The sequence below is a fragment of the Varroa jacobsoni genome, unplaced genomic scaffold, assembly GCF_002532875.2.
Source record: "Varroa jacobsoni isolate VJ856 unplaced genomic scaffold, vjacob_1.0 scaffold_875, whole genome shotgun sequence".
Taxonomy (NCBI): Eukaryota; Metazoa; Arthropoda; class Arachnida; order Mesostigmata; family Varroidae; genus Varroa; species Varroa jacobsoni.
The window spans coordinates 82607-107057 of NW_019213777.1; the positions used below are offsets into that span (position 1 = coordinate 82607).

The window sequence follows — 24451 nt, forward strand, 5'->3', positions numbered from 1 at the left end:
ACCAATTGGTGAACTGTTGAAGGTATCATGGACGATGAAGACAAAAGAGATACGATGCTCTGATGAGGGACAACAAGAGATTTACGAATAGGCCATTAACACGAGAAAAGGCTAGAGGCAGGACACGAAGGAACGACACAAAAACGAAGCGGAGATATTGATAATGAGGTCTATGATCACGAAAGCGATGCGAAAATGATGATTCCATAAACAAACACATATGATGATTCTGATTACAGAGTACACAATAGATGAATATGATACAAATATACGATTATACCTAAACGGAGGTACCGTCTGAAAGGTTAACAAGCAGAAGGGTAAAGAGCTGATAATAGTGAATTAACGAAGATAAAGTTGATAACAAAAATGATGTTAGCTATATATACATATATATATATATATATATATACACACACAGATACACGGAGAGAGAAAGAAAGAAAGAAAGCGCGCGCGCGAGAGAAAGAGAGAGAGAGAGAGAGAGAGAGAGAAAGAGAGAACAAGCGCACTGTGAACTCTTACTCGGAATACATACCTGTTGTAAAACAAGTTCGGTGTCATTCATTACTTATATAACTAATATGAGATAATTTAGAGTTAGTCACGCGACAGGACTAATTAACTGGTAGTGCTTAAGGTATTTTTAGCGATTATGTTTTTGAGCAGATAGAGGGAAAAATTGTTTTTCCTTCTCTTTTATATTTATATATATATATATATATATATATATATATATATATATATAAACCACGTATTACTATACTTTCAAATTAGAAATAGTGTATTTAATTTGGAACACTTTATTTTTAAGCTTAGCTGTACACGCCTTTGTGACGGCCTACAAAGCTGCCCCAATTTTAAAGCTACGACAAGTTTAATAAAGTATTTTGGATTGGCTGAGCAGATTATTGAGGTAGTATGCAGTAAGTAAGTTTATGGTTATATCCGTTATCATAACTTGTTCGTTGGAATGATAATGGGCTTTTAAAGAAAATACGCTCTTTTGAAATATATTTGCATTGTGCAGCGATCCATTCTGCATAAATACCTACGACAGGCACCAATACTGACCAAATAGGAATTCTGCCCTTTATAAATAATATAGCGGCAAGTTATTTGTTTATACCAGTTTATCCCAGTGTTTACGCCAGGGCAGTCGCGCAAGTGAGCGCATCGCGGCCGAAACCGTCAAAAGTCCGAATTCATTGAAGTAACAAATAGCCAAATGAGCAAGAAAGTATTCGTAACTACGTTCTCAGACTCAGCTCTGATTACTCGACTAGCCGAGATGGAACTGTACACTCACATCAGTACGTCGCACTCATTAGAAAAACAGGCAAAAAGGAGTGTGGGGAGTCATTCGAGCAGTGAATCCTAAATAGATTCGAGGAAAACCAATTATGCCTCTTGTAGTAGAAAAAAACAAAGCGAGATGACATTTTAATGAGCTGCGGATCTGTTCAAAATCACAATGTTCTCAAAGGAGCGGGTTTCTCGCGGAAACGAAGTATCATACTTGGTTACATTTCTAGGTAGTAGCAAGCTCTATAATGACAGATGACTGCGGAGCAGCTGGAAGTCTCGCTTGTTCTATGTGTACTCGACAAAAGTGTTCAAGCTAAAAATTCTACAAGCCGGACGGAGAAGTAGACGTTGCAGGGGGGGGGGGGGGGGGGTACTTAACCATGCGTTCGAGCTGTTCAAAAAATACTTATTTATATTGGCCAAGGATTTCCCTTAACCTAGCATATAAAAGCTCATCAAAAAAAAATTTCAGCGCCAATAGCAAGTAAGCAATTTGAGAGATAGTTATATATGTGTATGCACAAACATTTCACAGCGTAATATTTATATTTCCAACTATGGCTAGAGACGGCGAATAGAACAGGTTGACTAGAATATAAGCCAAACTTCAGCTAACATGCCCAATGACAGTGCTGCCGTTAGCTCTATGTACCTTGTTCTGTTATTCTCTGACATACTTCCCTAAATGTGCGCTTCTAGCCTGCATTTTATCATCCGTTGTGAGTGTAGCCAATCGGTTCATTCTGTCGCAATATGCCAGCTTCAACTCTACACTGTGCTCAAGTCGTTGAAGCTCTACTCCTTCTCGTTCGTAAGTATGAGAAGGGCGTCTACTGAGAGCCATAATGCTACCCGTTTCCCATGAATGTTCCAAAAATTGGATGCAATTCTAGAGCGCATGGCATTAAGCGACTTCCTCACTGGTCCCGCAACACTCGCTACCTCTTCCTTCATAATTCGTAGCACATCTGCTGCTTTTTCTTGTATTTTTACGCTATCCGTGGCCATATGCTTTTGGGACATCCTTCATTCCATTGAGCAGCGGATAGCTTACGGATCAACTCTTCTCTGTACATGAACCCTATACGTTCTCCCAACGACCTACAATCACACTCGTTTCGACAGCAGCAAGAGAGATAATAGCGTGAGCTCACTGGCAGACGCTTAAGTCACCACAGTACCAGAAGGCTGTTCGGAAGTACCTAGCCAGTACACCTCGCTGAATCGAGCACTGGATTGTAATGCATACCGTAGTGCACCACGGAGCTCCGCCGCATACCTTCACCTGTCACCAAGTTGGCAGTAGTGGCGCTAGATGGCGCTGGTGTACCCGCGCGGATTTGTAACTTTTTACACCCCGGCGATAAGCCCGTCTGCCGAAAACATTCTTCAGTTGAAATTGAACAGCGGACGGGTGTGCGTCGATGGTTGCCGTGAACGAAAAACCATCAGCCGAAATAGTAGATTCGCGCAGAAACTACAACCATTTCCACAACTAGTCTACTTTAGCAGGGAGTGATTTGTGATTTACCGTTCAGTTAACCGCTTGCTTAAGTGCTCCTCCTGAGTCGGATCACAGTGGTGCGCACGGAGTACCATTAAACAGAGAAAAAATTATAAATTAACTGTCGACTGGATGTAAAGGGCTCTTCAGTAACGCAACAGCGTCAACTTTGTTTTGAGGGTTTACCGGTATTTTGATTTGGATATATTAATGCAAGAACAATCATCGAATATAGAACAAGATTAGTAGCTTTTCGCGGGGTTGCTCCTCCGTCTGCACTCGACGTTCCAACAGCCGGCTTCAGCTTCATTAGAAAAAGGTAAGCTGAATGGGAACCTTGCAAGGTCGCATTAAATTATCTATCCCGCAATAATTATCAATATAATACGTTATACCACCTACCACTTATTCGCTGATATATGTTTTGCTATATAATCATGCTATGAGAGGTAAACCATGAAGTGAGACTCAGTCATGATGGTTCTAAGTCGTGTCAATATTTTGACTGTATCACTCCCTCCCCTATTCTGTTCTATGTAACTTCCCGTATATCTGCCTGATAGGACAGTTCCTCTTCTAAGATCCCAATAATCGCGAACAGTTAGAAATGATCAAAGTAACATCGGAAGAGCTGTGAACCAGACCCACCAGTTGTGATTTGTTCCTTCATCTTCCCAACTAAATAGATGAAATAAATTTAGTTAGAAATATCTACAAACATACCTATTAACCAACTTGAACGTGCATGTAAATAAAAGCACCTATGAATTTACGCGGTCTCTTCTGACGGGAGTATCAATCCTGTTCTAGTACCTGTGGGGGCAATTCAACCATCCGCGCAACTGGGCAGCTTTGGGTCAATGCATCTCTATGAGACTTCTTTATAATCTCTTCTTTCACTTTATGGAAGATGCCACAAGCAGGAAGTTTGCTTAATTTTCCACAAAACGGTGCGTGTTCGTATGTAGATTATAGCAACAACGGCAGGCGAGACGACGGCGGCGGACAAAACGAATGACTCACTCTGAGTGACCATCCAGATTGCCCTATGCGCTTCTTTAGAATATTGACTAGACCAACACAGATACGAACGAATCGATGGACCGACGGACAACACTGCCTTTAACAAAATTAACAAAAAAAATATAGGCTGCATTGAATTACGCAGCATAATCTTACATATTCGTCCGGTAGTATTCTCGCGTTTCAACAAGAGCTTCGTGGTCAGTGACGATGGTTCTATTTAGCATCTAAGCAAAAGCAGGAACAAACACAGTCTTTTGCCTGTATATTGAAGATTATCATCCACCCTGTATTTCTCCCGGGATAACATGGTACCAGTAACCAAAAATAGCTTCGTAACGTGCCCTTCTCTCGTTTCTTTGGGACGGCGTCAGATTTGACCGGAGATTAGGTAGCTCAACTTTCGTTCAAGTGAGGCCATGCATATATCTTTATGCACCTCGTAACTTGTAAACTAGACTGTTTATAGAAGTTTAGAATCAAAATACCGACACATTAGGTTCTCGACGTCAAGGCACAGAATACGCATATACGGGACCGAATAAGCACACAAAAGCAACTTACCCAATCATTTTTTTTTTCATTCGGTTCATGCATAGCGGAAAAAGGAGCTTTTCATAGAAACACGGAGTTTTCTATAGATATTTAATTCAGTGCAAACAGGAATGAAAATATTAGCCGTTTCGAAAACTGAAAAAAACTTACGACAATTAATGTAATGGAGATGATCTGCTGTAAAAATTGGCACAATCCTGAACACGAAATGTACTATCTATGAGAAGCTTTTGGCTCGATTTTCCAAAAAAAAAAAAAAAAAGATCATTATTAAAATGTTATCAATGAGCTTGAGCGTCTCTTCGACATAATGCAACAATGAAATTCAATGACCCGGAAACCTAAATACAGATCCGCAGATTGATGCATATTGATTTGCATATACTGAAAGTGAGCAGCTATGGAAACTCCGTTCGTGTAGACCTTGGGCGATCCGGCCGAATGTTTCGACAATTCTGAAATAGAATCTGTGGCTATACCTTGATATTTAGTTCATATAGGGTACTAAGTACGACAGTATACATTTCGGACATTTTGAAGTTTAAGGCCACACAGACGGCCATGATATTAGCACAAGTGTATATACGGTCAAATGAAGCGCGTTAATCTTGCGCTTCGAAATGTATTTCTTTACCGGGATAAGATTATGTGGTCACCATACATCTACACACTATAAACACAATGAGAATTAACAAAAGCTAACCGCTGAGCAGAGCTCCGAGTCTGGCTGGGTAGTGAAGCTTGCTCTTTAACCTCGTTAGCGTAACATAATGCTATGACGCTAGTAATTGAAGCAGTAGCGAAACAAAACAAGGTATACGTTAATTTTTCGCGCGTCCATATATAGTTATTTCGTAAGAACAGCCATCACGCAGCGCGCTAATCAGGGAGAAAAAAAAAAAACAGAATTTGTGCTTTTCTGTGAAGTTAGCTTATTTATCGTTTAGCACAGTGAACTTGACTAGCATATTTTAACGTAAAAAAAACTTATATAAACTAGCATCTGGAGAGATGTATCTGACGATACGCCGGAAAGCAAGATGGCTCATGGTGTCTGCTTTCGCAAGTAAGGCCATTTAAGGATGCTTTATCGAGTCCTACTGATCTCGGCTGTTGCTTACGGCACGCTGCATCGTATTTCGCGCAGATCTGAACGGCTTTTATTCCGCTTCGTAGCGGCTACGACACAGTTAATATGGGCTAGTTCATGTAATCAATGCAGACACCGCCGCAGTATTAAATAGCTAAAAGGGTTCCTTCGGGCCACGAAAAATCACCATCATTTAACAGTTTAGCCAGGCGAACGAAATACACACGATTAATCCGTTTAAGTTGGCGACGTAACTTCCGTGGATTTCTGTTAAGCAGCATAACGTCGCCATGATGCAGATCATTCGTCTGTACCATATCTGTTATATTAAAAATGAATGAAAGTACCTTTAATGAATTTTGCTACTTTAATGAATTTTACTACGGACAGTTCGGTAGGTCAGTCAGTTAGTTTTGTAAATTTTGGCTAAAATCCTGTAAAGTCGATAGCACGCCGTACAAGCTGAATGAAGTACTGATGCTGTTATGGCACCTTCTAAGGTGAAGTGGCCTCGCTATTTATCGATCGAAACATGCGAAGGAAAGCTGCTGAATCAATCAGGAGCTTTCTCTCTCTGTCGCGCTTTGTATTTATTGCTTGAACCGAAATACAGCACACGTGACATTTCGTCCTCTCGGAAGGGCAAAGAGCGTCCGCTTCGATTACGCTACTGTCAACGGGTTGGCAAACCAAAACGGGACTTAATGAAACCTTGGCAGAGTGGAAGAGGGCCGCCACCAAATCAAATGAAGACACGTCGTAACCGGTGAAATTTGAGGTAAAACAATAAAAAATGGTCAATTTGTCAGTTATCAGCACCATGAAGAGGAAGCTAACAACGATACACTCGTAGAAAAAAAAATTTGTTACCAACAATTTCCAGTTATTTGCTATCTTTAACGACAGCGATCGAAACGACGTTATACTGGTAACCGGTAACAATGATAATGCGCGTAAAGCATTGGAGTCAAGCAAGGGTTCATTATGCGAGTAACTGCCATGGCTCACTGCCCCACTACCGCCCCCTTGTCCGTTTGCCGCTCCTCTAGCTCTGCCCGACTCGTTTTGGCTGCAATCGCCTCCCATCTACACTCTCGTTCAACTTGTTAGTTCCACGGCCGCCGCTCTTCAGGGGAACCTAGCCATTGTTCTTGACGGGGTGCTCCTATTGCTGCTTTTAAACTAGCTGTTTCACCTAACACGCTACGAATGGCAATAATAACAACAGCAGCAGATCCAAACATTCGGCTAACGTAAAAATGCTGGTATGGAAAAATGACAAAAAGAAAGAAAAAAAAAAGAGAACATTATCGATTTGATTAAACAATAACGAGACAAAATCTGTAGCTGCTAGCGTCTGCCGTCGTTAAGTCGGAAGCGACTGCGCTGTCGTTATTGTCGCCAAACGGTTGTGGTGATGATTGTTAAATGGCGAGCATTTATCTTCGATGCAAAGCAGAAGAAGTAACAAGAAGACGCTGGAAGCAAAGCAGTTAGACTCAAAGTATACTTAGCTCTCGTTCTTTAAAGCTTTTGTTCATAGAACTAGCTTCCATATCGTGTCAAAGTTTAGTATATCATCTATGTCGGCATCGTTATTATTATTATTATGATTATTGTTGATGTTGTTGTGCTTGTTGCTAATTTGTTGTCGCTGATATGATTACTACTACTTTTTCATGCGTTCAAGAATTTGGATGTCGTTTGAAATTCCCGTTTATATCTCAGTTTCTCCCGTTGCCTTCTTGTCTGCTCACTACTCCGTTCTCTGTTGGCGCCTCTCGGTTACGGGTAATCCGTTAACATACTCACTTAAAAAAAAACCTGGCATAGCTATACGAAAGACAGACCCCCTGCTAACTGGGGACGGCACTCCAGCAAGGCGACGAATATCGTACGATCATCCAGTTGTTGCTTACTTGAACACTTAGCCGCTTACTCTTGTGAATTTTGGGCCGGCGATAGGAAGCACGTCCGTGACAAAAGACAGGCTTACTCAGGGGGCCAGTCATTAACGGAACAGGCGGACACAAGTTATTTTGGAGCAGAACTTAAGCCGACTTGTGCTTACGAAAAATTTTGAACTGTCCTGTTTGTAACGGAGGTCTCTTTAAGGCGAAATATCGTCGCAGGACGTTGATCGAGCTGCGGATAGCAGAGCTGATCGAATCGACATTATTAAGGATAACCGACGATGACGACTTGAATGAACAAATGATGTTCTGTTGTTATGGCATGTTCATTTAAGGGTCGACACATGTTGCCATGTGCTTGAAGCCGTCATCATCATTTCAATCCATCGGCGCAAAGATTTGGCATTGACCTGTAACAACGCCAGATGCTAACGACATAGCTTGTGGCGCTAGGCCTCTTCTGTCTTACTCAAGCTACCTCTTTCGTACTGCCCCTAACCTTCCTCATCTGCCACCAGATATAGCAGGAAGAGGTCATTCCTTGCTGCCTGACACGGTACATGTCGCGGTTACTAGTTAGTTCCGATTATCTACTTCTCTGTTTGCACTTGCAGAAACCAGTTTGTTGCTACAAAATTTTTACAGTGTTTTATGCAAGTTCAGATAAACGTAAGACGATCAAACGTAGCTTGGAGAATATTTCCGAACTGGGAGTTCCGAGCTAGAAAGTCGAACCAATCTAGTACCTACCTCGAGCTTTGTAAGTTGCTTGAACGATCGGCAACAATCATTTCAAAGGCGATTATTTTCCTTTTTGTACGTTTGTACATTCAAGTTTTTCGTCGGAACAAAAATCGCCTTCTTAACTTTTTGCTGAATTTCTGTATAGAGCATTATCAAGCTTATGCGTAAATTTGGCTTATGGACTCGCCGAGATAGAAGCCGCCATGATTCCTTTCATAGAAAAAGACAAAAAACGCGCGCAACTTCTCTGTCTTTGTTTGTCTGTGGGTGTGTATGTGTGCATCTCGCAACATTGTCTTGTCCCTGTTACGTTACACGATTCTCTGGTAAATCCACTCTCGCGCTTCTATTCAACACTGAAGTTAGCGGTCTCTGTTTTTGTCTCTGTTTTGATAACATGCCCTTCTACATGTTCCTCACGATATTTGCCAAAGGCGCACAAAAGCCGATAACAATGAGTGAGGTAGACGGCTGGGAGTTGTCAGTTTCTAGCCTGAAAGAAGCGACTAAATCTACGGTGAAAACTATGTCAATCCTGGACAGAACTGGAATGCCGTATCGTTACTATATTCTGTCGTTGTTATCGTGTTTGCTACTGTCGCTGCTAGTACTACCCACCATCGAAATCTCGGTCTGTTTTTTTATCGATTGAGACCCAGCAGCTGATTCAGATCGGTTGACTTTCTTCTGTCGCAAATCCTTTTGCACTGCCCTAGCGACCAAAAGCCGGTCGCTTTTGATAACCTACTAAATTCTAGGTCGCAACAATGAATTGATCTGTTGTACCTTATAAACGCTAAGAAATAACTATTTTACTCGTCCGAAATCAGGTGCATTTTATTTTGGTACCATGACATTATGATTCTGGCATTCGGTGAAAATCAATTGCGGCAGTACCTTGGCGTTGCACATATATAAGGGAATACTGCGTATGAGAAGGGTGCTATGGCGAATTGTTTTTGGCATAATCAAAAAGGCAACGCAATCGCTCGATTCCTATGTATTGAGCTAAATGCTTTATAGAATTTACCGACCCAATCATATAAATGCCCGCGAACAGATAGATGAACGAAGCTGAACAGCCAACGGGAAGGGAGGATACGAACAGAAGATGACTGCTAAAGATCAATATTTATAATTGTTTTTTGCCACTTTGCCGACAATGCTATGATTCGGCGATTAGCGTCGGGTGCCTGTTTCTACCGTATCGGAGTCGGTAACGTAGCTATTAGTTAAGTACTCCTGGGCGGGCTACCTTTTCACTAGGACACTTGATAATTTTGACTGTGTGTATAAATGTGGGTAAGCGTTTGTCAAGAAGTGCAAGCATTTAAAAAAGGTAATGACACTCGAAATAGAAGACAAAAAAGCCACATAACAAAGACGAAAGCCAAACGATGCGTCCTATGCAGAAAATAGACGGCGGCGACCAGTGCAACTGTTTTACTCGTATCGTCAGCGAACATCAGGGTACTCAACGCTTGCAGACGCCGGGCGATTGCGTAGTCTTCCAAAAATATGGATGTGTGCATGTACAGATGTGTACTATATGCATATGCGCTGAAAAATACCTATTGTGAGCGCTACATCGAAAATTTGCCAGGTGGTTTCTGTTCGTTTATGACCATCAGTTGTTCAGCCCGTGTCGCCGCTGTTTTTCGGCTCTTACGACGGCTGCCATTTTCGATGAAAGTAAGAGGAAAGAAATTTCCAGTTACTTCTGCATTTCCATGTCTATACCAGAGGCCCAGGACAGGGGAGAGGGCGAAAGAGAAAGGATTGAAAGGAAATTGAAGGAAGGCTGAAAGCAGATAGGACAATTGACAGTCGTTTAGCAATTACCGTATTGTTTGCCATCGCAGAGCCACTGGAATCATCCTAAAGAACAGTTCGATGTTCCTGCCTTCACTGTAATGTAATATAATGACTATAATAATGATTCTGTGAAGTTTTACCTTTGTGCATTTTGTGTTTTAGTTCGTGTGCCGGCTGTGTGTACGGATGCTGCAACAAAGGACCAAGGTTAACAGGCTAAAACCGTGTCCTTACTAACTGGGGGATTCTTTCTGATGTTATGTCGACCATGCAGACCTATACATACCTTAATTATAGGTACATGGAATAAGGTCTATGCATTTGTCACATTTCTAGATGATTACATCGTCGTGCAAAGTTATTCTTTAATCTGGTGGTTAATTTGCGTTGAGTAAGCAAAAACGAGAATGCAACTCAGCACCAGAATTAAATCTTTCTAAGTACGAACAACTCTTTCCTCGTTCATTGTGTGCGCACGCGTCTGCTGGATACGACCCGCGTCATAGATTTGTTTCAACCATACACCGCAGACGGGCAAAAAATCGAAACATAATGTTGTGTACTATGAAGTGCCCCTATTGTTGGCCCCATTTCAATTTCTCCTTGTGATTGTGCTCCCTAGCGAGTACTCTTTTCGCTGACGCAGGCCATCGGATGCACATGGGACAGTGCGACACCAGTGAACGAAGTTACGCGACAAGTCCATTGTGCCATGCGCTAGCAACCTGTCGTTTTCTTGCGAATAGATATACCCATAATCGCCGCAGACTCCTGCGCCTGCTGGACATTCCATGTCGTTGTTGCCCGCTCTTCTTTCTGTTTCGGAGTGGCGCCTTCTTAGCATCCTACCTATTATGTACATATGTTTTGCTAGCCAGTCTGTTCCTTCTTTGCTCCCTTCGAGTTATTCGGTCCGTTTCTTGAAAGGTATAGATAGACCCACATTCCTTTCAACGAATGCCCAAGCGCGTATAGATGACTGTAATGGGAGTAGTAAGTTTAGTCGCTATAGGTCAGTGCAGAAGAGGGGTTCAGTGACGCGTCGGATACTAATAACCTGAATTGCACAGAGACCCTCTCTCGTATCAAGAACATCTGCGTCAGGCATAGTAAGGTCGAGAAGCGTGCATAGTCAGGTTGTATTGCCTGTAGTGCTGCTGAGCATTTGCGGATGCTAACCAGATATCTTAGTATAAATAGTCCGAAGCTAACCTTGCCACACGTGCATCTTATTGATCTGCAGCACGTATGAATGAAGTGTAACATCGTCCTGTGCAGTGATGCGATCAGTTGTATTCTTTGTTGACCACAAGGACGCGATAAGTCTAACGATAGAGGTCCAGGCAGATTTTTTTGCAATTTTTCAGCACTGCTTACTGCGAGAGCAAGAGCCACATCCGCAACGGCCGACTCGACATGACGACGAGCTTCAGCTAACGGCATCATGATAGCATCTTGAGAAGTGCACCGCCGACCAACTGTAATCAAAAGGAATTGACTCTCTATAGCTGGCAGCAACTTTTTTCAACTGTAGTTTCTTCTTCGGCCCCCTCTAAACTGGGCACAGAAACTGGTCATGAAATTGATGTACCAGCTGTAACGATGCCAATTTAACTGCACACAATATTATAGAATATGCTGGACGCCTGTGAACAGAGCACAATTGGACCAGCAACCTTAGAGAGATACGGCAACTAAGTTTGTCAGCGTCCGTATGAATGAACTCTCGATGCACACCGCTACCGCTTCTTTGGACATTTTTGAACAAATATAATAAAAGCTATTGTGAATCTGATCAACATCTCATTGCCTGTAGTAGAAATAATAAGAAGCTATAGCTCTTGCACAGTTACCGTTGAGTATTCGATTGATACGAATTACCAACCGTAATTAAAAAAAAAAAATGACTATTAATATGAGAACGATGCTTTTCCTGGGAAATTTTCATACCGTAGTAGTAATAGCTACAATTGGTGATAGCCGTCTCCGCAATCGCACGATACATCCGAGCAAAAATTAGTTGAAATAACAGAAATAGCACATTGCGTACGATGATCATTGGTGCTGCTCGAAAAAGCTGCTCTAGCTTGAAGTCTTCGCTTGCTTTCATATAAAGTGTATATTTAGCAGTGATTTTTGATTGAGTTACCAGTTCCTTAGCATTAAAAACGGCTATCGCAGACGCTTGAATCGCTTTACCATTTAATATCAATCTGGTGGTGTTTTTTCTAGCAATTATAGGTAAAAGCCACTTTTCTTTTCCAATACGAATATTTTGATTGTGAAAAATTAATTACTTTTCTACTAGGCAACAAGAGGAATGCCGGTCTAACTGAATGGATGACACATTTGATTCTATAGTATATGTATGACTGGCTCCCCCGTAAAGCAGCAATAGCCCTGTTCCGAGTGGTCAATCACTTGCCCTCGTGGGCCCTTACTATCGTCGTTGTTATTGTCCACCAGCTCATTCTTACACGAAATCCATTCTATGTGTTTTGCTACCAGTTACCGCGCAGCTTCAGCCCCAAAAGCTGCGTTCGTCTTGCGTATTAATCAGTATTTATCTATAAATTTGCAGGAATCTTAAATTTGATGAAATGATAGTAGCAGTGACGTATTACTGGTTTTCCGGAGGCGCTGCTGTAGTTTTTATTGGCGGCGCTACGAGCGGAAGTAACTTTAAATCTAGCGCCGGGATGCCCTTGCATACTTAGACTGCCTTTGATGGGAAAAGATATCATCGTCGTCAGTCGTTGCAATGGTACTAATTGGCCTCGGCTGATTTAACTATGTTCAGTGATTTGCGGGGTGAACAAAAACGACCCCTGAACTGCTTGACTACATCAGGAACCTATTATACGTCAGTTTCGAATCGAAGAAAGCTTTTAAGCTCTACAGGTTTCCCTTGTTCCCGCTTGATACTGATAAAACTTGCAGTTTTGTCAGTACTGCTCGTTCCATTATTGCTGTAAGTAATTAATAGGTCACCTTTACACCTGCTGCTATTAAAACTTAATAATCGTAATAACCGATAACGTCTGGTGAACGAAAAATATAAAATGCGTAATGTCAACAAATAACAATGAAAACTCATAACAACATGATAATAGTAGTGCTGAGGAAAAGTTAAAGGAAAAACAAGCACATTTGTGCTTTTACTACGACAAATAGAAATCTTTAAAGGAGCTATTAGCGAGCTGTCGACTTCGGGGGTAAGCCGCTGACAGCTACACGCGTGGACCTGAGTAAATACCCCCTAAGTACTTTTAACGGCTGAGCCGATTGCACCGTGCAAATTTTGGGGGCAATATTTACAGATTTTTTTCTTGTCGCATCTTACCTCTCGCTTGATCGAAAGAGGCCGCCGTATAGAAATGATGGTCATTGCCTTTTCGCTGCCACCAAGCTCCCGGTGGCAGCGTGAGTGTCACGCCGACGCGTGCAACAGCCGTGCAGCCTCGCCATTATCTGTCATAGCTGTACGAGAAGCAGTAACTTTTCGTTTGCAGGAAAACCGAACACGATCACCCTCTCTTTATGGGCGGCGTTCTTCATTTATTGGGTCGAAAATGTATCATTTTGTCTTCAGCCGTTTGGCGCTATCGACAGGGGTGAATGATGAGTGGCCTTATGTGTACACTCGCAAATGCTGCCCGATGCCCGGTTAGACAAGATACTGCTAGGAGGAGAGACAACTTTCAGAAACCCGACTGCTATTCAGCCCTAAGGATGTTGCAACACCAGCGGTTGGCATCATTTTCGTCATCATAGTCACCATTTGCTTACTTTGTTACTTAGCCTGACTTACTTTGTTACTTAGCCTGATTCCACACGTCCCATCATCTTTCCTTCTCCTCAGTAGCTCTTTATGCTGAAGAGGACGGCAAATCGGCAGCAGCAAAAATTTAGAGTAGTCAAAGATATATAGCAGCACCAAGACCAGCTGCAGGAGCACGTAGCAACAGGCAGTTCTAATATATGGTAACAAATAACAGCCGGATAGGTCGTTCAGTTGATCGCCAGTGTCGGGAACGGATGTGACACTGATGCCGGACCATAGACAAGACGACCGTAGCACACACAAACGAGCTCGACTCACACCGTGTCTCGCGACGGCGCACAACAGAATAACAGATTCAAACGTAGATTTCAATATTCAAGACAGCAGCTGGAATTGTCTTCAATTAGAAACATCTTATTTGTGTATGTGTGCGGTGGTACAGCGTCTCGTTTGTTACCAATCTAACACTGTATTCGCAGCCACTGTAGCTGAGGCGGCAGTAAACCCACAGCTATGGGTTGAAAAAGGTAGCTAAGCCCTCAATGGAAAAACGGTGCAGGTAAAATGAAGATAAGTGGATGCGGCCAAAGGCTGATGGCAAGAGGCGCTTAAGCGGGCTGGCTCGCTGTCGACTTACCACTATTGGTACGTAACACAGGCCCTAACCAGATGGCACCAGTAATGCAGCACTTGCGTATCGTTTGTTTTGGCCACAATCGATGTACTCGAACAGCGAGCGTGCCGAAGCTGTTGCGGAGGCGGAAAGGCGCGAGCAAAGGGAATTTTTCGATGAGTCATTTTGCGCATACAAATGAAGTCGTATTAGAGTGGCCATACCGCGAATAGAGCGTGGATGTAAGGCATTGAAAAGAAATCGCTGCTTTCGCACATAATCGGTTTTTTCGATGGTGCGAAGTCGGTGCAGAGAACTTGTCCAGATATTTTTGTTTTAAATCATCGTATTCGACGCAAGACTCTGAAATGGTACAGTGTCTAACCGTGAGTAAGTTTAACCTGTTGTGCTGACGGAGATCGTCGATGAAGACACGTATGTTATCGACAATTTCGAAAAAAACAAGCTGCTGCTAAAAGTGAGCACACATCTTCAGTTTTTATTCAGTACAGACAAATAATTGTTATCGAGTGAAATTACTTCTTCATTAACGCAAAGTATTAGACATTGGATTTCAGCAACTTGAAATCATTGTTGAAGGCCGTTAAGCCCAGACGTCCTACATAGATAACTAACGTAAATTTGTAATTTGCATTTTGTAGTTTGATCATATTCTATGTTATTTCACGTGTCGTGATTTTTAAAACGCGAGTGGTCTTTTTGTCTACGGCTGATCGCCTGATCAGTTTTCAGCGTGTCTGATCTTTGGCTACTACGAATCTACTCAATCATACTATAGCAAAGCCGCTGACAACCTTCTGCCTAACTAGCGCACTGTTTGCAATACGTAGTTACTCCAATCGATAAGACTTTAACTGACGCTATGTAAATTGCCTTCATCCGATCCCGTGGGCATGCGCATTCTTGTAGGAACGTGTGTGTTATGTGAACATCTTCATAAAACGCTTTACAAAAAAGCCTTTGCTTCGTTTTTTCTTTCAAAGCCATTGTCGACAGATTTGATCAGTGCATCGCAGTTACAGGTACATGCTAGCAGAGGCCATGTAGGACAACGTCTTCGTTGAACCTCTTCTTCGTGTCAGAATAAAATAGCGTACGTGTTCAGGATTCAACACCGATTTGAAAAATAACAAAGCTGCGATGAAAAGTGCGTTATCTACTGTCAACACACGTTACTCATTGAATCTGCATTTTCTCATCGTTCTGAGTCGTACATTAGCTGCAAGCTTTCGTCACACCCGTCCATAAAATGTCCTAGCCCAAAATTTAACTAGAATTAATACACAAGCTGGGCCGGTAACTCTGCATTGAAGCGTTTGATATTGGCGATGCCCTAGGAGTCTATTGTTCGCTGTCATCTGCAAAACAAAATAAACAATCTTTTGGTAAACGAACTCCGGTATACTTCACTCAGTATACTTCTTGCGCCGAGTTCATATGGTAGCGGCTGTAGTATGTGAAGTAGCTCATGATGATCTTGTACCATTATTATTACTTATTCGGTCGTCTGCCATTTGAAATTCTTGTAAATCGTCATAATACCTTCCAAATGCTAGAGTTCCCTGTACGCCGTCCTGGCCGGCCAAGGTTCCCATCGCTAGTGAGACGCCAGCTGTACTCGTTGTCGCCGGCCACCACCTGGCGCACTCTTTTACTGATGCCACTCTGTCCACGGTTCCGCATACCAATCCATACAAAAAGCTCCAGCCGACGAGCAACTACCCTCTGTTCTCCTTCCTCCAGGCGTCGCGCCAGCTACGACTCACGGCTGTCGCATGTGCACATTTTGCACTTGTTACTGCCTCTAGCGTCTACCAGAGTCGTGCTTCTGGTCTCTATCAGCATGCCAGACGACCGAGATCGCACATGCGCATGCAAAGCTGCATGCCATCGGTCAGCCTTTGTAGCGCTAGCATCCTCATGGGGCGCGAAAATATGCAGGAGCGCGGACCAGCTATCATATGCGAAGGATAAGGAGGACAGGGTCGATCGATGGTAGACAGAGTGACTCGAGGCTACTGCTACTTCCACTACTGTGGAGCACTATGTGTAGTGGAATACCTAGCTGATATTTGACTAGTAGCGGTGTCATACTGTCGTCTCGTTTCTGCCAGCGGACACAACCATCTGTCGAGGGCAGTTACATCGGTCAATGGTTCGTGATCTGCATATGCATATCCTAAAAAACCAGGTAGAAGCAGACTGTACATTGACAAACAATGGCCCCGGGTTTAAAACAGTCGGCAGCGTTTTTACCTGATCCGCAAGAAGCACCGATGCGCGATTATTGTTATTATTATTACTGGCCTATAATAATTGAAAATTGCGATAGCTGTTTCAGGAGGAGACGATTTGGCTGCCAGAAAAGACGTGTCCATTACTGAAGTGTATAGGAGTTACATTTGCAAGATAGCCCTTCTGAGCTTATCAATAATCTGCAAGACATTGACGTTCTACTATATCTGTACCTTTATATCATATACAAAACAATATGTCCTCAATTGAAAGATTTCTACTATTTTCCAGCAGCTGTTATAATTAGAAAAACGAACGTCCGAAGCATCTACAATACGTAATGTTTTAGGAGACCGATAAACGCATTTCACATGTGCAACTATTACACCCATTCCGCTTAGTTTTTACGCCAATAACAAAGGTAGCCATAAGTGACGTACAGTTTACTAATAACACGTTTACCTGCCGGAGGTGATCGCGTTAAGTACGTATTGCGCCATTAACCCTATACATCATGCTTACTTCGAAACTGTGTTAGTTCTACGGTTTTAATGAAGTTCTTATAAGTCCATATGCGGACATCACTGCTATTAGCATCAGCCTCAGGACGAATTGGAGAAGACTCATCAATAATAAACATGTCAATAGTGACGTCAGGGTTGCTTTAATTTTTTCCTCGTCACCTATATATAGGTACGGTTCAAATTGTCGGATTTGCATGCGTTTTTTTTTCTTTCTTTAGATGATATCAGGCGTAAGTTATTAGTTTAATCGGCTGTTTGATAAGCTACATGCACCACCATCTAATCAGGCCTAACGATCAATAAAGCAGCTTTTGTTCTTCACAAGCCCAGAAAACAAGTGGCAAAACATGGCGAACGAGTGATTTCTCAACGGAACTTTTGCGGCAAAATGAGTGCTAAACATTGAACAAATACCAAAATGTATTTTGGAACCGAGCATTTCGAAGTATCTCTTCTCCGCAAGAGTTGACCAACGATTCCGGTTTCGAGAGCGATCTTCCGTCGCCGCCAATGCGCGCTGTTGTTGTTGCAGTTCGATGTTCCATAAGCCGAACCGATTATATTCAATGGAGCTGAATGGCTTCAGTCGCCAGATGCTCATTAAATCTATGTAGTAATAATAATGCTCAGACGCCCACGTGGAGTGCACAAAACGCTGCTGCGTAACCAGAGTAAGTTACTACGCTACAATCGTACATTGCTATGCTACAGTTCCTAGTACTGCTGTCGCAAGAACTCTTCGCGATTTTTGCTTTGGGGCAAACAGGGGAGGGCTGCCCAGCCCGGAGATACTGCAGCAAGTAGTTTTACTGAAGCCTGTTACTCTACTCTTATGATTAAGAATCATTAAGACAGACGACTGGCAGCTGTGAGTTTCCGATCTGTCGATTGTGCGGAATCCAGCCCTGCCGATGTAGAGCTATGTAATGGTAGTGGGCATATGTATGCGAGGACTAGTTGCCTTAGTTAACCTTGGTTGGAACTGGGACACATAATTCTTGAAATCTTGAAGCTGAATATAAGCGTATCTATGTATATCTCCGACTTCTATAGAAACTTATCGTTATCGTTTTGTAAAAAGCTTTAAAACACTTTTCCGTTACGGAAGTTAGGTAACTGTGTATCTACCGTATGTGAATCTCTCACTTTGTACTTTACGAAGCTACCATAGCTACGTGAAGTAACGAAGCGTCACCAAATGAAGCAGTCACACTGGAGGTTTCTATTCTAGATGCATCAACTAAGTCAAGAAGTAAAAAACACTGTATTACGCTCAGATTTTTCACACACTACTGATAATTATTGTTTAACATTGTCATATATATATAAGACGACGTGTCTAAATTGAGAACTTTTCTTATATTGTAGAAACAGGTTAACAAATATGCTAGAAGTTCCATTCTTAACGGTCACATGTATTCAATATAGGCAACATCCAGCGCTATTGCAACTTCAATCGGGGATCTAAACCGTTTACGATGTGATTTTAAAAGTGTTTCTCCTCTAATCCATCAATAGTTTCCTAATACGGACCGTACGTCAAGAGATCTTGATCGGGATAGGCCTGTTAAAATGTCGTACAATTATGCTGTGTACGAACAGGTTCACCCGGAATCAAGTTTCGAACCTGATACCATACCAAAATCCAAGGGCTCAAAACGGCCAAGAACTTTAAAAAGTGCAAAAAGGCGAAAAAAGTCTGTGGATACTTAAGAAAAAAACGACAAGTATAGAAAAAGGCAGGCCCTTTAGGACTTAAGAAAAGAACGAAGTTCTGGAGCTCTCTCATAATAGCAATTCTCAAATCTTTTAAAATGTACATGAAAACTGCCGCGAAAAGATTCCAACAACAACGACGCATTGCCGCTCCCCATGATCACTATATTGTTTTATTTTCTCTATTGTTTTGTCCTAATAACAACCGACGGCGCCGAGAATAGCGGATGAACGCATGCCTGTAACGGTTCTGCGATGTTTTTTTCCCAACGTACCACCTTATATATACATGTATATTTGAAAATGTAGATTTGTAAATCTTTTTCCAAAAGCCCAACAGTTTGAAATAGCCACTATGCAGAGGTCATTGTCTGTATTTCTGGGCTTGACTGCCGATGTTCTAGTCAACGGAATCATGTATCTCTATAGTACAGCTTGCGGGAAATATTTAAGCCAATGTGAATCACGGCAATGATTGTTTATAATTTTAGCATTTGGATAGGGAAGTCAGATGATTGTGGCGATTTCAGTTGTGTATACCTTCAGATAAGTGGCAGCATGATCAAGTTCGGGACCGAAAGATCTCAAAATTACGTAGCAAAAAACTCAATTGCAATAACTTAATGATAAGAACTTGTTTAGTAAACGATAACCTGTAGACAAGCTAACATTTGTTGTTGCGCATAATAATTTATTGCGTATAACACATTTATACTTATGTGCATATAAAATCAATTCTTAACAATCGTCAATGGCACAGTTATACAAGTCCGTGCTTTAACACAATAGACAACGATAACAGCTAATCTAAACGAAAGCGGCAGCGGGAGATCGACCCATAGACTCTTTTGATGTAACGACACTTTCTACACGTTTTTTCGTCAAATGGCAAGACATTTTTTCCCCCCTATACACAGGTCTATCAGGCGCCTTTCACGCTGTCCTATTACAGCGAACATTGTCATTAAGTAAACACTGACAATAATGCTTGTGACGTGACACGATGCCCGGCTAGTCGAAGTGCAAAAAGGGCACATTGTCCTGTAAACGACACACGACGTCAACAGGACCAGCAACACGAAGATTCTATAGCAGGTCTATTCAAAAAAAGAAATAAGGAATCCAGATAGTAGATCTATATAATTTGGCTTCGCTATCAAGTCCACCTTCAGAGTACTGCCCTTACTAGTCCCACCAAAAGCGGCATTGGCTTTTGAGCACCTAACAATTTTTTCCCGACTAGGTCTCATCGCGTCCGGCATCTGTCAGCAGTTACTCTCGGCACATTCCGCGCAGTTCACTATGAGCGTGTCCTATACGAACGCTGCCCTAGGCTAGTGAGCATTTACTCGAACGCCATCACTGAGCATGCTGCTCCTTTTGTCCTACAATCTGTTGCTGTGGCTATTAGGGCGCTGTTAAAGGTCTCTGTCTAGTTCAACGAGTGTTTACCCTGCTTCTACAGTTGCTGAGGGCTCTTTATATCAACAAATGCTCGTTTTCATTCAGCGTAAAACGTATCAGATCTATCCTATCAGCAGGAATGACGGTAATGAGAATGGCGCTACGGAGTGCCGGCTTCGTTTCATAAGGGAACGGGGGCGTTACATTCAGTGCTACTCCGCAACAACAGTAGCAATATAACAAGCAACTATTTCATTTGGTAGCGCGCGAAATGAATAAATCGCCGGTACCTGTCTGGCTGGTTGGCCAGCCGCCCTGCACTTACTGTTGGGTGACAATGTGCGCGAATGTCTCCGCGATGAGAAGATACGGAAACGGCATTGGACGACGCATTCGTGACGCTGGTTGTCTGACTTTCTTCAGATCACAACAATGTCGTAGATGAATAGAATCTGGTGAATCCATGAATGAAAATAGTAGGGCTGCGTTAGAGAGGGCAGTGCCGCCAGGCCCTGAGCCATCATACCGGTGAGCATGACGGAAGGGCGATATCGAATTGTCCCTCCATCGAGCTTTATAGACCTTTGGATACGTTACGAGAAATGTTCAACAAAACATAGCAACAGCTTAGACTAAGCAAATAAAGAATGAGGCAAGAAAAAGAAGTGGCCAAGAATAATTAACAATAAATGATCCAAACAGATTGATTCAATAAAGAAAAAAAGTGCAATATGACCATTGAATTATGATCATCAATCCTGCAAGTTGAAATAACCCCTCGTCATGTCTTTCTTTCTCCTAACCAGTCATCAGTAAATCACTATAGAATTTAGAGCGTCAGAGAATTTCTCGTCATTCATCATACGTATGATGGATTAACAAGATGATTGACTGAAACAATTTGATAGCAATATTGGTTCAAATGGTAACTATTCTGCTGGTGATCATGCAAAGCTAATCAGTCAACTTCGAACAGAAAGTTAACTCGCGTCGCTGTTTAACTTGCAACTTTGCCAATATACAAATGTCGGGCAAATCTAATCACTATATATATATAGACTTTAATCTTGTGGCCATCTTTAATGTAACAGTAGGACTCCAAAAACCCGCTTAATTGCGTAATCACAGTTATACAAACAGAGATCGATATAACACTACAGACTGAATACGACAAAGTTCGTCGATGTTAGCTAACTTCTACAAGTTGTTCAGCCACCATGAGTTCGATAAAACTTCCCTAAGAAATCTAGATGTGAACACGCTTTGTAGTGTGCTTAATTAGGACGGCGCGCATAAAATGTATTTATAATAACACAAAGGACTGTTTTATGGCTGAAGTTACCTGTATACTTTTAGCATATATATATTAAGTGAGTTTCGTTTTCGATTGTACCTTGTCTGTGATCGGTGAAAAATTGAATCGTTCGATATTGGTCTATTTGATATCGGCCGATGGCCGACTTATTCGTAAGGCCACCTTTAACTAGCTGACCGAAATCTCCTCGATCTGTTTTTTGGATCGAATCAGCTATGAACGTACGTTTGGCGGGCTCGGTCTACGCAGGTCTCAGAAACGGAGTCAGTCCATTGTTTAAGGCTTAGTCGAATCCGACTTGAAAAGGACAAATATAGCCCTGTGAAAGCATTCTCGGTTCTGAGAAAATATTTTTCAATTGCTTCTCGGTTTATGCAGGCAACTATTAACGCATTATAAACGAAGCTATAAAAATGCTAAATTATTATTAAGAAAAAATTATAGAAAAAGCTAAAAAAAAAAAAAAACCAACACAATAAACGCCACTGACGTCTGCTTATTTATCAGACATCAATATTTAGTGCAGGCGTCAAAGAGCTAACCGGTATAGCTAACTCGCATACTAATTAAGTGTTAAGGCAAACATTTTTGCCAAACGCACACAACTTCGATAGATATTTTTGGTAAAGTAAGAACTCGTTTGTGTATTCATAGTTTTCTGTGCATGATCCACTAAATCTATTTTTTATGACCGTACCAATATGTTTATGGATACATACATTGTTACCTGCGTTTAATGCCGAATTGCCGCTTGTTTCTGTTTTCGTCTCTCTCAATGTCACTCGTCAATACATCATTGGTCACCCTTTATTTAGCAGGTAACCACTAGGCTAATTTCTTGTCGAAAGCCAGCCGTCTAATACAATGCCGAACGGCGGTACCGAACGTAAAACTCGAAACATTTAGTTGTAGGCATTTTTAATTCATGCAGAAAATTCTATACTTTGTCGCAAACTGGCAAGGGTTCGCCATATGCATTTTCCTATTAGTGCGGCATCCTTCAACCATTAACAATTGCAACAAATTGACAGGCCTGACACGCTGGCAAAATGTACGTTTGAGCACCGATTACGATGGAACTCGACTAACTCATGATTCTTATTAATTACTACGACTATAGAAACGGTTGTTTTTGCATTGAAACATTATTTTCCCTAACAATTTTCTGTTACCGCTAATTCACGTTTGCATATGTTGTGTTTATTCCAGTTGCATCTTTGGTAGGGCTGTTTCTCGGGGCATTTTGAGCTGGACGAATGTCTTTCATGCATACGGTACCAATCGAACAACTTTTCTTTTTACATACCTTGTTTTCTATGCACCGTCATTGTCGCCAGCAGAAACAACCACCGTCCGTCATCAATAATAGCCTTTGTTACTGATTGTTTATAACCGTCGTATCGTCGCGTAATATCAGTTCCTACAAATCAACAGTAATAATGGGACGAGCGCAGGTCTAACGTCCATATTGCTAGCAATGATTGCCAGCGCTGATCTTGACGATGCTGTCACCGTTGCCTTTGGCAGTTTCGGTCGTCATCTACGGCAGGGGTTTGTAGGGCAGAGACTTCAGTGAATCGAAGAAAGCAGCCCAGGTGGCTACCATCTGTGGAGTTGTTTGTGTGTAGCTATTTTCGCTGCTACAGTTGCTGGGATTGAAGAATAAGCCGGACGAACGGAGTTTGCCGCTGTCGACGCGGTCAGCAAGCTGAACAGGCGTTCAGCTTCATCCGGCTGAAAAAAGCGTCAGATGAATATAGCACGTTTTCCATATGACCAGTATACGTATATAGAGCTACTGTATGTATGAAGACTTGAAAGGGGTCGAACGATTGTTTGAATAGATCGATTTTCGCATTCAAGCGATTCGTAGATAATACTGATTGTAGTTGTCCTGGTGATATGAGATTTTTCCTATTTTGCATCATATTGGCTAAATATGACTACGGTGCTGTAGATAACTACATCAGAACAACGTCTGTACGTATGCGTGCCAATGATTTATCGCATTCTCTATCTTTCATGAATAAAGCAAACGCGCTTTTTTTTTGTCAGCAATTGTGTCTGAGATGTGTACGGTGAAGGTGAACTCATTTACACCTTCACGTATTTAGGTGCGCCCCAAAGTGCCTCCAATACACCCTTCAAAGGCCCGATACGTTAGGAATAACGTAAAATACATTTCAAATGAAAATGACAGGCTTATTATCATCTTTGTAATCTATGATCTACGTACATAAAGAATCAATTGTTAGCGCGGCTATATCGTAGAATATAGAATATTGCAACTATAATTCAGGGTTATTTTTGTGTTGTCGAAGTGACCTGGCCGCAAAAACAGGTTCCTCTGGAGGCTACCGCTGTCGCTTTATTCGTTTTTTCGGGTAACGGCTTGTTCTACTTGGCGTTCGGCAGATGCAAACGTAAACAACTTCAAGCCCGATAGCAACATCTACTTCCAATGCAGTAATAGATCTCACCATGTGTTATTTAGCCTCATAGTGCCAAAAGTAGTTGTCATTATGGCGTTTATAGCTGGGATTCGGTGCTACGATTTGGTACAGGAAAATCGGCTCGACGTTTGCCAACCTTAAGGTGAAAATCACATCGATGTAGGTTCCATGATTGTCCTTTACTCCCCTCTTGAACGTCCATTATGCTATAATATTGTGTTAACGATCAGTTTTTGATCACTAAAGTAAATAGCTACCCACCTTGTCTAGATGATGTTTTGTATGTTACCCTTAGTTCACAATTTCCATACAGAACTATATTTCAGATACGCGTGTGACTTGTCTAAATGCGCTGCCCCATTATTAAATATGAAATGCGGAAAAAAATGCATCAGCCTTTACATAATAGCGTTATTCTTCGCCAGCTGAACTTT

General features: G+C 41.9%; 1 protein-coding gene across 3 annotated transcripts in view; it reads left to right on the plus strand.

Moving 5' to 3' along the window:
* The first annotated feature begins 2698 nt into the window (after window positions 1–2698).
* Window positions 2699–24451, plus strand: part of MESR3 (misexpression suppressor of ras 3) — a 70889-nt gene continuing 49136 nt past the window's right edge. The window contains exon 1 of one of the 3 annotated variants that reach the window (XM_022840614.2): window positions 2699–3131. The gene's annotated coding sequence lies outside the window, so the exon portion shown is untranslated. Of the gene's footprint in view, window positions 3132–14485; window positions 14828–24451 lie in introns of those variants that run through there. The other 2 variants (XM_022840619.2, XM_022840617.2) reach the window with 2 other exon arrangements.